The following is an 18,529-nucleotide window of genomic DNA, read 5'->3' as shown; positions in this document are numbered from 1 at the left end:
ATTACATTTTGGAGGTAATTTCCAAAAAATGAAGTAAAAGACAACTTATCAGAAATAATTTGATTAATATTCTTTAACCACTTAACTATATATATATAAATTTGAACTAAAAGATTTTCATAGTTTTATTCATTTCCTTTTAATAAAGATAAACTTGATCCTTACCAAAAAATATTGAATTAAGAGGTACAAAATGTAAAAGTTACCCTTTCCCCCAGCCCACTACCTAGAGGTACATTTCACAATTTGTTACATACAGACTATTTTCAAACTACAGTTCTGAATATTTTCGTATACATAAAACACATGTACATGTTTTTTAGATAGATATGTTTATATATGTGTGTGTGTGTGTGTGTGTGTGTGTGTGTGTGTACATATTTGTACTAAAAAATACTACGTTGCAACTACTGTTTCACTTAACAAGACATTTGGGGCATCATTCTGTGTCCCATTTATTACTTTTTTAAGAGCTAAATTTCATTGTGTTGATAATATACAATTTATTTAAATAACTCTACTTTGTTACTCATTTGGGTTTCAATTTGCCCTTAGAAACAATGGTGCAATAAACAACCTTGCAATCAACAGCAGCATCATTCTCTAATAGAGCACAGTTCTCAGTAACTATCTCATTATCTCATTTAATAATAACCTTTGGAGGGTTATATTATTGCTATCTCTTCTTTACAAATTAGGAAATTCAAAGCTAGAAAAATTGAATAACACATCAAAAGTTTAAAAGTTAATAAGTGGAACAAGATAGTGTAGACTGATTTTTCCCTGCTCCCCCCACAGACCTTAGAAACTGTGTAAGAGACAACCAAAGAAAAAATCTAAAGTGTAAAGACGAAGGCAGACTGGCTAGGGACTGGAGAATGTGTGTCTCATGACACTCACTCACCCAACAGAAGAAGGTTACTCAGGCCCAGCACTTCTCAACCCCCATCCTTAGAACAAAAGGTTACTTGGGTAGGCTTATTCCTTAGCCAAACTGAACACGAGTCCAATGGACAAAACCAGATGACCCTGGCAGCACTAGCAAGAGGGACCTGCCAAATACTACTTATAGTAAATATGCAGGGAAAGCACTCCCCTTCCCCACAAGGCCTAAGACTGCAAAGAGAGATCTCACCACAAGACCTGAATGCAAAACCCAAACTAGGTGACTAACTGCTAAGATAAAAGATTTAAAATAGGAACCAGAGACTCCCACTATAAAACCCAAAATGTAAAGATATGATCAAAAATTCCCTGTCATACCGACAACAAGAAAAATCACAACTTGAATGAGAAAAGACAATCAAGTAATACTAACACTGAGATGAATGGATCAGATGTTAAAATTATCTAAAAAGAATTTTAAAGTAGCCATGATAAAAATACTCCAACATGTAACTATAACTATTTTTAACTTTTATTATAAGTTTTGGGGTACAAGTGCAGGTTTGTTACATCGGTAAATCTGTCACGGGGGTTTGTTGTATAGATTATTTCATCACCCAAGTATTAAGCCTAGTACCCATTAGTTACTTTCCTGATCCTCTCCCTCCTTCCACAATTCACCTCCAACAGGCCCCAGTGTGCATTTTTTCCCTCTATGTGTCCATGTGTTCTTATCATTTAGCTCCCACTTATAAGTGAGAACATGCAGTATTTGGTTTTCTGTTCCTGTGTTAATCTGTGAAGGATAATGGCCTGCAGCTCCAACCATGTCCCTGCAAAAGACATTATCTCATTCTTTTTCATAGCTGCATAATATTCCATGGTGTATATGTACGACATTTTCTTTATTCAGTCTATCATTGATGGGCATTTAGGTTGATTCTTTGCTACTGTGAATAGTGCTGGCAATGAACATACGTGTGCATGTGTCTTTATAACAGAATAATTCATTAATATATTTCTTTGGATATATACCTAGTAATGGGATTGCTGAGTTGAATGGTATTTCCGTCTTTAGGTCTTTGAGAAATACCACAGTGTCTTCCACAATGGTTGAACTAACTTACACTCCCACCAACAGTGTATAAGCATTCCTTTTTCTCTGCAACCTCACTACTATTACAAATTATGTTGAAACAAACAAAAATATCTCAGCAAAAAAAAAAAAGTTTAAAAAAACTACAATAACAAATAAAAACTAACTGGATAGGCTCAATACCGGAGTGGAAATGACAAAGGAAAGAATTGTTAAACTTGAGGACAGAACAATAAAATCTATCAAGAGAGAGGGAGTGGGGCAAGGGGTGAATAACTATTGGTACTGAGCTCAATACACCTGTGTGACAGGATCAATCATACTCCAAACCTCAGCATCATGCAATATAGCCACATAACAAACCTGCATTTAGATTCACCCCCTGAATCTAAAATAAAAGTTAAAATTATAAAAATAAACAAAAAATTAAAAATAAAAATAAATAAATAAAATTTATCCAATATGAAAAATAGAGAAAACAGTGAACAGAGTCTCAGAGACCCTTAGGACAATAACAAATGATCCAACATTTGTAGCACCATAATCCCAAAAGTAGAAGAAAAAGAAATGGGGCTTACAGAGTTTTTAAACTCATAGGTGGGAATTGAACAATGAGAACACATAGACACAGGAAGGGGAACATCACACACCAGGGACTGTTGTGGGTGAGGGGAGGGGGGAGGGATAGCATTAGGAGATATAACTAATGTTAAATGACGAGTTAATGGGTGCAGCACACCAACATGGCACATGTATACATATGTAACAAACCTGCACATTGTGCACATGTACCCTAAAACTTAAAGTATAATTAAAAAAAAAAGAAATGATGGCCAAATACTTCCAAATTTTGTAAAAGACATAAACCTACAGATTCAAGAAACTAAGTAAATCTTAAATAGGTTAAACCCAAAGATATCCATGCCAAGACACCTCATAATTAAACTTCTAAAAACTAAAGACAAGGAAAAAATCCTTGAAAGCAGCCAGAGTGAAATGACAAATTACCTAGAAAAACAATAATTTTAATAATAATGGACTTCTCATCTGAAACCATGGAGGTCCAAAAGAAGTAGCACAACTGTTTTCAAATGCTGGAGAGAAAAAGAACTGTAAAGTATGAATTCTACCTCCAGTGAAACTATCCTTCAGGAATTAAGAAGGAAAAAATTCTTAAATTTAAAAAAAATAAAAGAATTTGTCATTAGCAGGTCTCTTTTTAAATAATGGTTAAAGGAACTTCTTCAAACAGAAAGATAAAGGAAGGAAGCTTGGAGCATCAGAAAAGAAGTCAGGACAACAAATAGAGCAGAAACATGAATACAAACAACAGATTATCCTTCTCATGAATGTTTATAAATAATATATGATGATGGAAAAAAATTATAACACCATCCGATACTCAAGATAATGATATTTAAAACTGAGAAAAGTAAAGGTAAAGTGACGTAAATGAAAGCAAGGTTTCCACATCTCACCTGAGGTGGTAAATTACTGATGCCAGTAGGCTGTGATAAGTCAAATATATATATTTTAACACACAGACCAACCACTAAGAAAATTATACAGAAGATACTATCAAAATTATACAGAGATACTATTAAGAACACTATATAAGTGCATCAAAAAGGAATCCTAAAAATTATTCACATAACCCACAGGAAGCAAGTAAAGAGAAAAAGAGGCACAAGAAAAGGAAAAAAAAACAGAAAACAAATAATAAAGCAGCAGACTTAGTCACTAATATATCAAAATTACCTTAAATGTAAATGATCCATATATAAAACATTCTTGGAATCACAAAATTATAAAATGGAGAACAAACTGGTGGTTGTGAGGAGCCAGGGTAGAAAGGAGGTATGTGTGGTTAAAGGGGCAATGAGAAGGATCTTTGGGGTGAAGAACTACTCTGTATCTTAACTGTGGTGGCAGATATATCAACATGTGTGATAAAACTGCACAGAATGAAATAGGCACACACACACACAAACGAATACAAATAAAACTGGGAATATCTAAGTAAGATCATAGGATTATATCCATGTCAGTATCTAGACTTAGGATGTTACACATTTGTGCAAGATGTTTCTATGAGAGAAAACTGTGTAAAGGGTATACAGAATCACTCTCATTATTTCTTACAGTTATATACCTGTAACTACATTTATCTCAAAATAAAAAGTTTATTTTAAAAATATAATGTTCACTACTAGTGATCAGCTACTAGTAATCAGCATAATTCATTATGAAATACAGTATTTCACTTAACTACTTGATAAACTTTTTTTTAAAAACTTTGGAATTGTAAGAGCGAAGACACAGGTCTAACACCAAAATGTGCATTCTTGTACTACCTCAATGTTTCTCTAGGTTCAGTCACTAGCAGTTCAGGCAAGGAATTCATAAGTGGTATAGTAGTTTCAGATGAAAAATCAAAAGGAAACAATTGTCTTCCCACACAGGAGACAAATTTGAAAAGCAAGATTAATTTGAGTCACATTCTCATTATATTCTTCTTATGTTTTGCATTTGGAAATGTATATATGCTCTAAGGAACCAACTGGTCTCAATAAACATGCAAGATAACAACATATAGATCACCTCAGAAAACGTATGTTCTTATCCTCTGTTGTTATTTGCATATGCGTGAATTTTTTTTCAATTTGGTAGTGTGCTTTATCATATTCTCAATTTATAAAAAAGTAAACCACTGGTTCAAAAGTAGGTCATTAATGAGAAAAGACAGTGGTGAAAACAGATGCATGAATACATGAACTAACTCAGGATAATACTGCAAAAGTAAATAGCAAAAATGACTCAAATATACCAAGAGTTCTTCATTAGGCCATGATGGAGTAATTTAGAAAACATTTCCTGCCACAAACAACTCAGAAACCAGAAAAAAAAAAACAAAATAAAAAATGCTTTATGGATACTAGATACCAAGCAGCATTACACTGTGATCCTGTGACAGCATAGGACTATGACTCTAAAAGAAACAGAAACAAGTGTAGGCTCTATGATTGCCAGAGCATACTGCTTGTAGGCAATACCCTGGCCATGACACAAGATGTAGGAAGTAAAGAGAAAGAAATAAACTTTTTAGTGTGAAATAAATATTTCTCTTTCTTTAAAGAGAAATAAATATTTTACTTCTGCTTGTTATCCAACATCTGTGAAGCATTTTTCATATATTTTTTCTGGTTTTTGAGTTGTTTATGGCAGGAAATGCTTTCCAAATTACTCCATCATGGCCTAATGAAGAACTCTTGTTATATTTGAGTCATTTTTACTTTTTACTTTTATAGTAGTTTTTGCTTTCGTAGTATTTTAAGTGAAATACTATATTTCATAATGAATTACCCTGATTACTTGTAAGGTGAACAGAAACTCAGTGAGATCCCAAATAGAGTGGTGATCTCACTAACTTGAGAAAACAAAGTTTAGAGTTTAAAGAAATCATGTACCCTAGAACTTAAAGTATAATAATAATAAAAAGAAAGAATTCAAACGAGCTTGCACACACACAGAAAACACAGAGATCTGCAGAAAAGTCCCACATGTCTTTAGCTGAGTACTGATCTGCATGTGCAAAACGGGAGAACTACTTAAGGCTATGGAAAGGACCAAGAAAAAACTAGTAAACACCTCTTGAGTCTTACACAGCACTGGGAACAGTTTGTGCTCCAAGCAACAATAGAAAAATGGCCTCGTACTATAGGAGGCATTAGGTAGAGTCCTGAGAAGAGATGTAGTACCGAAATAAATGAGCAATAAACTGAAAGTTGCTCTGGATCCACTCTAACAAGACTAAGGAGCAAACTCCCAGAATGTTCAAACTGGTAAAAGGCAATTTAACTGTGTGTCAGCACAAAGTCCAACACCCCTTAAAGGAATACAACAAAATCTAATAGCCAACAAGTTTAAAATACACATGCCTAAAACATATGAAAAAATTAACAAGTATAGAAGGCAAAGAAAATATAATTCATAACAAAAAGAAAATCATCCAATAGAAAGAGACCCAGAAATAAAACAAAAGATAGAAGTGGTAGAACAGAATGTTTTAAAAAATGATTGGAAATATACTCAAATATGTTTAATAATGTTGCAGACAACATGAATATGATAAAGAGTAATAGCAAAAATTTTAGAAACTAAAATAGAATGCCTATAAATGAAATAGAATGCCTATAAATGAATGCCTCAAATGAAAAATACATTTAACAGAATTAGCACAAGATTAGAGATTACAGAAGAACAGTGAACTTATAAAGAAATAGAAACTGTCCAAAATGAAGCACATAAACGAAAAAGATTGAAAAACCTGGATAACAATATCAAGCAGCCTAATCTAGACTGATAAGAGTTTGAGATATGTGATAGTGATGTGGTGGACAGAAATATTATTTGAAGAAATAATTTCCAAAATTTAACAAAATCTGTAATTCCACAAAACTGAGAAATGCAACACAATACACACAAGATCGGGATGGGGGGTGGGAAATATAAAGAAACTCACACCAAGAATTTCATGAAGTTATGAAGACAAAAAAGCAGAAGAACAAAGATAAGAATGACAGCTGTCTTTTCATCAGAAACCACTTGCAAGTCAGAGGACAGTGGAGTCATATTTTTAAGCTAGTAAAATGTGGGGGGGCAAGGGGAGGAACTGCTAACCCATAATTCTATATTAAAAACAAAGGAAAACTATCAAAATAGAATTCTACACTCAGCAAATTTTTTTTCAAAAATGAAAGTGAAACAAAAATTTCCAGACTAAAAGAAAAAAAAATCAGAGATTTGCCCTACAGGAGATGACAACAAAATTCCTTGGGCTGAATGAAAATTATACCTGCTATTGCCAACAGACATATGAAAAAATGCTTATCCTCACTGGTCATCAGAGAAGTGCAAATCAAAACCACAATGAGATACCATCTCATGCCAGTTAGAACGGCGATCATTAAAAAGTCAGGAAACAACAGATGCTGGAGAGGATGTGGAGAAATAGGAATGCTTTTACACTGCTAGTGGGATTGTAAATTAGTTCAACCATTGTGGAAGACAGTGTGGTGATTCCTCAAGGATCTAGAACTAGAAATACCATTTGACCCAGCCATCCCATTACTGGGTATATACCCAAAGGATTATAAATCATGCTACTATAAAGACACATGCACATGTATGTTTATTGCGGCACTATTCACAATAGCAAAGACTCGGAACAAACCCAAATGTCCATCAATGATAGACTGGATTAAGAAAATGTGGCACATATACACCATGGAATACTAGCCAGCCACAAAAAAGGATGAGTTCACGTCCTTTGCAGGGACATGGATGAAGCTGGAAACCATCATTCTGAGCAAACTATCGCAAGGACAGAAAACCAAACACCGCATGTTCTCACTCATAGGTGGGAGTTAAACAATGAGAACACATGGACACAGGGTGGGGAACATCACACACACGGGACCTGTCGTGAGGGGCTGGAGAAGGGATATCATTAGGAGAAATACCTAATGTAAATGACGAGTTGATGGGTGCAGCAAACCAACATGGCGCATGTATACCTATGTAACAAACCTGCACGTTGTGCACATGTACCCTAGAACTTAAAGTATAATTTTAAAAAAGAATATTATACAGAATTTGGATTTATACAGATGAATAAAGAGAATAGGAGAAAGTTAATATGTGGATAAATATAAATCATCTATCATTTTTATCTCTCTAAAATGATAATTTACTGTTAAAAACAAACACTAGAACAATTTACTGTGGTCTTTATAACCTATATAGATATGATATTAGCTCAAGAGAAACAATTTAAAAAATCAGGTATACTATTTTAAGGTTCTGACACTATATATGAAGTGATATAACATAATCAAAGGTAGAATGTGATAAGCTAAAGATGTATATTGTAAATAATACAGCAACCATTTGAAAAAACAAAACAAAAAGATGTAGTTAATAATAGTCCTAAAGATTCAGGAACCTGAGCAAATCACAAACAAGGTATTTTCAAAAAAATCCACACCAAGCATGTAACAATTAAACTGTTGAAAAATAAAAATGAAGAAATCATCGTGGAAGCTGCTACAGAAAAATAACAAATTATATAAGGGAACAACAATTTAAATGACTATGGTTTTATCATAAGAAACCATAAAGGCCAGAAAGAAGAGGCCCAACATTTTTTAAGTGCTAATAATTATAACTCAGGATTCTATATGCAACAGAAATATCCTACATGGATAAGTGTGAAATAAAGACGTTCTCAGATGCAGAAAAACTAAGATAATCTATACAGTCAGTGGAGCTGCTCTAAAAGAAATGCGAAATGAGGCTCTTCAGATGAAGGGATATGAAGCAGAAGGCAACTTGGAGTGAGGAAATAACAATAGATATGGTAAATTTCTGGGTAAATGCAATACACTGTTCTTCTCTTTTTGAGTTCTTTAAAGTATGCTTGATGGTTGAAAGCAAAAATATTTACATGGCCTTATGGGATTTTCAATGTTTGTAGATGAAATATACAAGAAATGGTAGCATATGAAAGGAGAAGGTAAAGGTACCTGTAATGGGGTAAGGTTTCCGCATTCCAAACCATGTGACAAAATATTGATTCTTAGTACACTCTAAAAAGTATTACTTTTTAATTTATGGAGCAATCACTTAAAAATTACAAAGATATAATAGTAAATATCACATTAAGATAAGATTAAAATGGAATACTAAAAAATGTTCAAATAATCCAAATGAATACAGGAAAAAGGAAACAAGAATAAAAAACAGGAAACACAAAGAACTGAATAATAAAATAGTAGACCTAAGTTTAAATATATCAACAGTTATACTCAAGAAGTTAATAATGGAGAAAAAATGAAATCGTAAGAGGAAAAAGAAACTAATAGAATAATTAGAGGGCAAAAATCAAAACAGCATGATTAAATCCAAGCATATTGATAATTACATTAAATATAAATTGTCTAAAACTGTCAATTAGAAGGCAACATCTGCCACATTGAAAAAAAATAGGCAAAGTCCTATCAGCTATTAAAGAGACTAAAATGTATGAAAGTATAAAACTCACTAGTAAAAGTAAGGACACAATTCAAAATATTCTAATACTGTAATGGTGGTGTGTGAATCACTGTTATCTGTAGTATAAAGGTTAATAAACAAAAGTGTCAAAAATAATAGCTACAATAATTTGCTAAGGAATATACAATAAAATATATAAATCGTCACACCAAAAACATAAAATGTGCGGGGTAGAGTTGGCATAAAAGTGTAGAGTTATTTTATGTGATCTAAGTTAAAATGTTATCAGCTTAAAAGAGGATTACAACTATAAGATTGAAACACTAATCAAAAGTTTTTGAATCATTAATCAAAAACCTCCCAACAAAGAAAGCCCAGGAACAAATGAGCTTCACTAATGAATTCTGCCAAATATCTAAAGAAGAATTAACAACAATCCTTTTCAAACTTTTCCACAAAATAGAAGAGGGAACACATCCAAAATTATTTCTCAAGGCCAGCATTACCCTAATACCAAAGCCAGACAATGACACTATATAAAAGCCAATATTCCTGACAAATATAGAAGGAAAAATATTCAACAAAATACTAGCAAATAAAAATCAAGATCACAGTAAAAGAATAATTCACTGTGATAAAATGGGATATATCCCAAAGAAGCAATGATGGGTTAATATGCAAAAATCAATTAATGTGATACACCACATTGACAGAATGAAGGACAATAATTCTATTATCATCTCAATAGATGCAGAAAAAGCATTTGATAGAATTCAACATCTTTTCATGATAAAAACTCTCAGCAAATTAGGTATCAAAGGAATGTACTTCAACATAATAAAAGCCATATATGACAAGTCCACATCCAACACTACAGTGGTGAAAAGTTGAAGGCTTTTCCTCTAATATTAAGAATAAGACAAGGATGCTCATTCCCACCACTTCTATTCAACATAATACAAGAAGCCCTAGCCAGAGGAATTAGGCAAAAGAAAAAAATGAAAGACACCCAAATTGGAAAGAAGTGTTGCCTCTGTTTGCAGATCACATGATGTTATATGTAAAAAACTCTAAAGTCTCCATCAAAAAACTGTAAAAAAAATTTAAAAATTCCGTAAACTTGCAGGATATGAATAAACGTACAAAAATCAGTAGCATTTTTATATGCTAACGATGAAACTATCTGAAAAAGAAACCAAAAAAGATCCCACTTACAACATTAAAAACTAAAATAAAATACTCAAAAATAAGCAAGGATTATATCTCCAAGATATAATCTACCAATAAGACTATATATTCTTTACTTGATTATGTCTATATTTTTAAATTTAGAAATACAGTAATTTCAACCATAAGATAAATTTTAAAGTTGACCCAATCTAGGCCAGGTGTGGTGGTTCATTCCTGTAATCCCAGCACTTTGGGAGGCCAAGACAGGAGGATCACTTGAGGCCAGGAGTTCAAGAGCAGCCTAGCCAACATAGTGAAACCCTGTCTCTACTAAAAATACAAAAAAAAAAAAAAAAAAAAAAAAAGCCGGGCATGGTGGTGCACTTCTGCAGTCCCAGCTACTCAGGAGGCTGAGGCACAAGAATCGTTTGGCTTCAGGAGGCATAGGTTGTAGTGAGCCAAGAGCGTGCCACTACACTCCAGCCTGGGTGACAGAGCAAGACTCCATCTCAAAAAAAAAAAAAAAAAAAAAAAAGTGGCCCAATCTAGTTTTAAACTTTAAAGAATCCTAAGAGGCTCAAAAGTAAACTAAATGCTCAAGAAGAGTACATTTTGTACTTTATCATGTACCAAGAAATGACCAGATCATGGGCTTATTTCCTAGCTTGCCTTTCCATAAACATTCAGTTAGACAGTTAAGACATGAGGGGGCTATTATTTACTGTGAACCTGACATAGGGTCTGTTTTTTCTCTAAGAAGTCATGGTAGATGTCTTCAAAAGATTCCCTTCAACAGCTTATATGGCAAACACCAATCTCTATTACTGCTCTAGGTTTGAAGTTTCGCTTGTTTACATTTGTTGGTGGAGTATTACCACTTTTTTGAAAACTTTTATACTTGTAGATGGCCATAATAAAAGAAATTCATCGTTGTTAGGGCTTTTGAAGCCTGCTTCTGGTTGTAATAACAAAGTAGCTGTATATTAAAATACAATCATTTCATACTTCCACAATGACAAAGCTATTTTCTTATTCCAATAAACGATCCCACAGAAATACAAACTACCATCAGAGAATACTACAAACACCTCTACGCAAATAAACTAGAAAATCTAGAAGAAATGGATAAATTCCTCCACACATACACTCTCCCAAGACGAAACCAGGAAGAAGTTGAATCTCTGAATAGACCAATAACAGGCTCTGAAATTGTGGCAATAATCAATAGCTTACCAACCAAAAAGAGTCCAGGACCAGATGGATTCACAGCCAAATTCTACCACAGGTACAAGGAGGAACTGGTACCATTCCTTCTGAAACTATTCCAATCAATAGAAAAAGAGGGAATCCTCCCTAACTCATTTTATGAGCCAGCATCATCCTGATACCAAAGCCGGGCAGAGACACAACAAAAAAAGAGAATTTTAGACCAATATCCTTGATGAACATTGATGCAAAAATCCTCAATAAAATCCTGGCAAACTGAATCCAGCAGCACATCAAAAAGCTTATCCACCATGATCAAGTGGGCTTCATCCCTGGGATGCAAGGTTGGTTCAATATATGCAAATCAATAAATGTAATCCAGCATATAAACAGAACCAAAGACAAAAACCACATGATTATCTCAATAGATGCAGAAAAGGCCTTTGACAAAATTCAACAACTCTTCATGCTAAAAACTCTCAATAAATTAGGTATTGATGGGATGTATTTCAAAATAATAAGGGCTATCTATGACAAACCCACAGCCAATATCATACTGAATGGGCAAAAACTGGAAACATTCCCTTTGAAAACTGGCACAAGACAGGGATGCCCTCTCTCACCACTCCTATTCAACATAATGTTGGAAGTTCTGGCCAGGGCAATTAGGCAGGAGAAGGAAATAAAGGGTATTCAATTAGGAAAAGAGGAAGTCAAATTGTCCCTGTTTGCAGATGACATGATTGTATATCTAGAAAACCCCATTGTCTCAGCCCAATATCTCCTTAAGCTGATAAGCAACTTCAGCAAAGTCTCAGGATACAAAATCAATGTACAAAAATCACAAGCATTCTTATACACCAATAACAGACAAACAGAGAGCCAAATCATGAGTGAACTCCCATTCACAATTGCTTCAAAGAGAATAAAATAGTTAGGAATCCAACTTACAAGGGATGTGAAGGACCTCTTCAAGGAGAACTACAAACCACTGCTCTATGAAATAAAAGAGGATACAAACAAATGGAAGAATATTCCATGCTCATGGGTAGGAAGAATCAATATCGTGAAAATGGCCATACTGCCCAAGGTAATTTATAGATTCAATGCCATCCCCATCAAGCTACCAATGATTTTCTTCACAGAATTGGAAAAAACTACTTTAAAGTCCATATGGAACCAAAAAAGAGCCCGCAACACCAAGTCAATCCTAAGCCAAAAGAACAAAGCTGGAGGCATCACACTACCTGACTTCAAACTATACTACAAGGCTACAGTAACCAGAACGGCATGGTACTGGTACCAAAACAGAGATATAGATCAGTGGAACAGAACAGAGCCCTCAGAAATAACGCCGCATACCTACAACTATCTGATCTTTGACAAACCTGAGAAAAACAAGCAATGGGGAAAGGATTCCCTATTTAATAAATGGTGCTGGGAAAACTGGCTAGCCATATGTAGAAAGCTGAAACTGGATCCCTTCCTTACACCTTATACAAAAATCAATTCAAGATGGATTAAAGACTTAAACGTTAGACCTAAAACCATAAAAACCCTAGAAGAAAACCTAGGCATTACCATTCAGGACATAGGCATGGGGAAGGACTTCATGTCTAAAACACCAAAAGCAATGGCAACAAAAGCCAAAATTGACAAATGGGATCTAATTAAACTCAAGAGCTTCTGCACAGCAAAAGAAACTACCATCAGAGTGAACAGGCAACCTATAAAATGGGAGAAAATTTTCGCAACCTACTCATCTGACAAAGGGCTAATATCCAGAATCTACAATGAACTCAAACAAATTTACAAAAAAAAAAAAAAACCCCATCAAAAAGTGGCCAAAGGATATGAACAGACACTTCTCAAAAGAAGACATTTATGCAGCCAAAAGACACATGAAAAAATGCTCATCATCACTGGCCATCAGAGAAATGCAAATCAAAACCACAATGAGATACCATCTCACACCAGTTAGAATGGCAATCATTAAAAAGTCAGGAAACAACAGGTGCTGGAGAGGATGTGGAGAAATACGAACACTTTTACACTGTTGGTGGGACTGTAAACTAGTTCAACCATTGTGCAAGTCAGTGTGGCGATTCCTCAGGGATCTAGAACTAGAAATACCATTTGACCCAGCCATCCCATTACTGGGTATATACCCAAAGGACTATAAATCATGCTGCTATAAAGACACATGCACACGTATGTTTACTGCGGCACTATTCACAATAGCAAAGACTTGGAACCAACCCAAATGTCCAACAATGATAGACTGGATTAAGAAAATGTGGCACATATACACCATGGAATACTATGCAGCCATAAAAAATGATGTGTTCATGTCCTTTGTAGGGACATGGATGAAATTGGAAATCATCATTCTCAGTAAACTATCACAAGGACAAAAAACCAAACACTACATGTTCTCACTCATAGATGGGAATTGAACAATGAGAACACATGGACACAGGAAGGGGAACATCACACTCTGGGGACTGTTGTGGGGTGGGGGGAGAGGGGAGGGATAGCATTAGGAGATATACCTAATGCTAAATGACGAGTTAATGGGTGCAGCACACCAGCATGGCACATGTATACATATGTAACTAACCTGCACATTGTGCACATGTACCCTAAAACTTAAAGTATAACAAAAAAAAAACTAAACAAGTAACAAAAAAAATCCATTTTTAAAAATCTGCAGCTAACTCTAAATTGTTGGTAGTATCTAAATTCAGCAGAAATGAAATAAATGTGATAAAACTGAACTGTATTTGTTCTTTGTATCTTACTTTAATGGGTATTTTTTTAATCACTAGATTAGTTCATCTTGCTAACATACAAAAATATACTCTGGTCCACTGAACACCCTATGCAAACATTAATCTGAATTCCCTCCCTGATGGTGCCCTCTCAGCAATTAAGCACAAATCTGATTCAGAGGAAATTAAGTAATGTAACTGTTCACCTGTCTACAGAGATGACTTCTAGATGTCTCTTTGCTTTAATGTAGAAGGAATAGAAGCATTCAAACATTTCTTTCTCATGTTTTAGTCCTGTTAATTCTTGAAAATAGTTTACTGAAAACGCAAACAAACTAGTTTACATTTTCCCACTAATGCCAGTGTAGCTAAATTTCCAGAATCTCTCATAATTACTACCACTTTAGCTTGCTAAGAAGTCTCCACAACTCCGTTGCTATTCATGTACCTAATCCCAACCCTACATTATCTACACAGATATCAAGATATTTTTATAAAAACAGATATAATCAAGTTTCAGTCATGCTTAACTATTGAATTTTTTTTTTTAGATGAAATCTTGCTCTGTCGCCAGGCTGAAGTGCAGTGGTGCAATCTCAGCTCACTGCAACCCCCACCGCCCAAGTTCAAGCTATTCTCCTGCCTCAGCCTCCCAAGTAGCTGGGACTACAGGCATGTGCCACTATGCCCAGCTAATTTTTGTATTTTTAGTAGAGACGGGGTTTCACCATGTTGGCCTGGATGGTCTCGATCTCTTGACCTTGTGATCCGCCCATCCTGGCCTCCCAAAGTGCTGGGATTACAGGAGCCACTGCACCCAGCCGAAACATTTTCTTTTATTGCTCATTAAAAAAAACTGAAAATACTTGAAATAAATAAATAAATGTAACCAATGAGGTGAAAGATCTGTACAATGAAAACTATAAAACATTGATGAAATAAATTGAAAAAGACACAAATAAATGGAAACATCCCACATTCACAGATTGGAAAAATTAATATTGTTATAATATCCATACTTCCCACAGTGATCTACAGATTCAGAGCAATCCCTACCACACTCTCAATGACATTTTTCACAAAAAATTTTTTAAAAATCCTAAAATCAGTATGAAACCACAAAAAGCCCGAAAGAGCTAAGGCAACCTTAAGCAAAAAGAACAAATCCAGAAGCCTCCCATTAGTTGATTGCAAAATCTACTACAAAACTGTAGTAATGAAAACAACATTGTACAGGCATGGTACTAACACAAGACCAGTGGAACAGAACAGGGGACCTGAAAATAAATTCACACATTTATAGTCAATTAACTTTTGATGAAGATGCCTAAACACACAACAGGAAAAAAGACAGTCTCTTCAATTAATGATTCTAGGCAAATTGGATATCCACATGCAGAAGAATAAAATTAGACCCTCATTTCACATCATATATAAAGATCAACTAAAAATGGATTAAAGACTTAAAGATAAGACACGAAATGGTAAAACTACTAGAAAAAAACATAGTGGAGAAGTTAATGACATTCATTGGGTAAAGATCTATTGGATATGATGCCAAAAGCACAGGTAACAAAAGCAAAAGTAGACAAATGATATTACATCAAACAAGCTTCCGCATGGCAAGGAGACAATCAACAAACTGAAGAGATAACCTATGAAATGGGAAAATACACTTGCAAATGATATATCTGTTAAAGGGTTAATATGAAAATATATAAGGAACTCAAAGAACTTAACAGCAAGAAAACAAATAACCAAACTAAAACATGGGCAAAGGACATGAGTGGACATTTCTCAAAAGAAGATATACAAATGCCCAACAGGTATATGAAAAAATGTTCAACATTACTCACCATCAGAAAAATGCAAATTAAAACCAAAATGATATATCATTTCACATCTGTTAGAATTGTTATTATCAGAAAGACAAAAGATAACAAGTGTTGGCAAGAATGTGGAGAAAACGGAATCCTTGTACCCTGTTGGTGGGAAGAAGTACGCCCATTATGGAAAACAATATGAAGCTTCCTCAAAAAATTAAAAGTAGAACTACCGTATGGCCCAGAAATTTCACTATTGGGTATATATCTAAAGAATATGAAATCAGCATGTCAAAAAGATATCTGCATTTCCATGTTCATTGTAACATTAGTCTCAACAGCCAAGATATGGAATCAACCTAAGGGCTCATCAACCTAAGTGTCCATCCAATGGAATGAATAGATGAAGAACATGTGGCATATTGATGATGCTTGAATAACATGGGTTTGAACTTCATGAGTCCACTTACATGCGGGCTCACTTATATGTAGATTCTTTCAACCAAATGCAAATAGAAAATACCATATTTGCAGGATGCAAAACTTGTGTTTAGGGGGAGCCAACTTTTCCTATACAGAGAGGGCCAATTTTTTCTACATATGGATTCCCCAGGCCGACTGCACCGGCTTTGGTATGGGGTCCTGGAACCAATTCCCCATATATACTGTATGGGGACAACTGTATATACACAATGTAATCTTATTTGACCTTAAAAAGGGAGAAAACCCTGTCATTTGTGACAATTTGAACCTGGATATCTCTACATCTAGTAAAGAAAATACATACATAGTTAAAATCATTCTCACAAAGTCCTGGAACAGATAGTTTCCCTGATCAAATTCTATCAACCATTTAAAACAGAAGTAATATCAATTCTACATAAACTCTTAAAAAAGATGAAACATGCTTTAAATCATTTAACATTAGCCAGATTACAAAACCATATAAAGATATTACAAGAAAAATACATACTCTAATATCTCTTATGAATATAGACATAGAAGTCTTTAAGATTTTAGCAAATGAAATTCAGCAATATATGAAAAGGATAATATATTATGAGCAAGTAAGCTTTATCCAAGAATGCAATTGCAGTTTAACATGTAAAAGTCAATCAATACCATTCACCATATTAAAAAATCAGAAAATCAAAAAACAAAAGCTTTTCTCAAAAGATGTGGAAAAAAAAACTATTTCGAGGAAATTTAACACTATTCATGAAAAAAACTAAACAAACTAGAAATAAAAGTAAATTTCCTCAACCTGATAAAAGTCATGTTAAACACATTGCTAAGACTGCATATTTCCCTGCTAAAATAAGGGAAAAGGCAGGAATATCTGCTGTCACTACTTCTACTCAGTAGTGTACTAATGATCCTAAAAATACAAGACAAAGAAAATTAGTAAAAGGCATACACACTGAAAAAGAAAGAGTAAAACAATGTTTATTACCACACCACATGAGCATCTATATAGAAAATAAGTTGTTGACCAATGGGCTACAGATATTAATAAGTGTGTTTAGCAACGTTGCATGACCAAACCAATATTTGAAAATGAATTTTTTCCATAGACTAGCAATCAGCTATTATAAATTTAAATTTTTTAAATACCATTCAGTAATATTAAAAATATGAAATATTTAGGAATTTAGCAAACTGTGTACAACACCAGTATATTGAAAAATATAAAATACTGCTGAAACAAAAGAGACCTAAATAAAGAAGTGATATACCATGTCCATGCATTACCCCAATTAAAATCCTTGCAGCCTTCTTTCAAAAATTGACAAGTTGATTCTAAATTTTATATTGCAATATGAAGGACCTAGAATAGCTCAAAACTTTTTAAAATGGAAAAAAAGGTGGAAGACTTACACTGCCAGATTTAGAGAGCTACAGTAATCAACAGAGTGTGATACTAGAATAACCATAATATACATCAATGGACCAGAATAGCGTACAAAAATCGGCTCACACATACATGGCCAATTGATTTTTCAACACAGATACCATGGTAATTCAATGGAAAAAGCTGGAACAATTGGATATTTATTCATTCATTCATTCATTCATTCATTCATTCAGGCACAGGGTTTTGCCTGTCTCTAAATGACAGGCTGTAGTGCAGTGGCACAATCATAGTTCACTGTAGCCTTGAACTCTTGGGCTCAAGCAGTCTCCCCACCTCAGGCTCCTGAGCATCTGGGATTATAGGTGTGAGCCACTGGACCCAGCCTATTTTTATAAAAATCTCAGCCTTACTTCACACAATATATGAAAATTCACTCAAATGGATCACAAATATCTGAGGACAAAAGCCAAAATTATAAAACATCTCCTAGAAAATGCACAAGAAAAATGTGACCTTGAGCTTGGCAAAGGTCTTTTAGATAGAATACAAAAAGTACAGACATTTTTTAAAATAATAATAAGTTGTAATTCATCAAAATTTACAACCTCTGGTTTATAAAGAAGATGAAAAGTTATCCTAAAGAGTTACTGGCCTTAATTAGTATGTAGAA

At 34.2% G+C, this 18,529-nt stretch overlaps 1 protein-coding gene across 4 annotated transcripts in view; it reads right to left on the bottom strand.

Moving 5' to 3' along the window:
- Nucleotides 1-18,529, bottom strand: part of ATRNL1 (attractin like 1) — an 853,221-nt gene that overhangs the window by 730,948 nt on the left and 103,744 nt on the right. The gene's annotated exons all lie outside the window — the stretch shown is intronic.

This window comes from Gorilla gorilla, chromosome 8 (assembly GCF_029281585.2).
Source record: "Gorilla gorilla gorilla isolate KB3781 chromosome 8, NHGRI_mGorGor1-v2.1_pri, whole genome shotgun sequence".
NCBI lineage: Eukaryota > Metazoa > Chordata > Mammalia > Primates > Hominidae > Gorilla > Gorilla gorilla.
This window is presented reverse-complemented; position numbering and strand designations above follow the sequence as displayed.